Raw genomic sequence first — 1,270 nt, forward strand, 5'->3', positions numbered from 1 at the left:
GATGAAAGAAAAATAAATGAAAATAATATTAACTTCCAACGGAAATCAATCTCAAAGGGGGAGATGTTGTAGCGAGAGTCATTGACACCCCTGGGGGATTGGAAGAATGAACTAGCCTAACTCTTATAAAGTGTTGAAGGCCGGTAGGAGTCGTGGAGAGGGCGTTTTGGAGTCTCGCGAAGCACGTCGTGTGAACACATTGATTTTATTTCCGTTCGTTAAATTATATATATCCAACGTTTGTCTAGGATATAAAAGAGATAATATTAAAGAGAGCTGGACCGGTCGAGATAAAGTAATTGTATCATAATTTTGTTATGTGTCTTGCGTTCCATTTTTATAGTGGACGGATAGCACGGAGGGCCAAGTCTAGGGTGGATTTCAAAATTGATGCCAACATCATTTGTGCAATATTGATGGAATATTTTCCACAATTTGTGTGTGTGTGTGTGTGTGCGTGTGTGTGTGTGTAGTGCTTCATGCAGGCATAGCGTGGATTCCATCGTCGATCACCAAATTTCACCTAACAGTTTAACAGCACTTTTCTCACGGTAAAACAATAGTTTTTCAGTGAGTGACAGCAGTTACATTTGCCAGATGCCTTTGCTAAGCAGAATAATGCCTTTGCCACTTGATCCTCCTAACCTCTTCTAGGCCACCAAAAGCTAGAATAGAGATAACATACCGCCAACAAAATCTGCTGTTCTCAACAATATGTCCATCTTTCTAACTAGTTTTGGATAGTTATAAATACTAGAATTTTGCAAGGCAAAATTAGTTAGTGAACGGACAACTAGAGTCATAGTCATAAGCAAGCAGCCACTAAAGACAAACGGCCAGCGGGAGAAAGAAGGTTACAACCAGCCAACTATGAGACACACCATCCATCGACTCTATAACTTTCACTAACTCACTTTCTTTTCTCTGTAACATCACCATATCTCTCATACTACTATGAGTTCGTGTACACACCCCGGCCGATATTAACTCTTTTTACCTTGCATGTTTTTCCATTTACTAATTATACATACCAACCCGTCGTGGGTTGGTATGTATAATAACGGTTAATAAAAATCTCTTTACAACTTCAATCACTGTTCTTCTTCCATCTTGCACACTGGCAACCAAACACTTTAACAACACTACCGTTACAATTGGTGACCCTCGACTGCAACGAATACCAACTGTTACACACATATATATATAATGCATATACATATATATGTATATATGTGTATATATATATATATATATATATATATATATATAT

Source organism: Octopus bimaculoides, chromosome 29 (genome assembly GCF_001194135.2).
Source record: "Octopus bimaculoides isolate UCB-OBI-ISO-001 chromosome 29, ASM119413v2, whole genome shotgun sequence".
Classification (NCBI taxonomy): domain Eukaryota; kingdom Metazoa; phylum Mollusca; class Cephalopoda; order Octopoda; family Octopodidae; genus Octopus; species Octopus bimaculoides.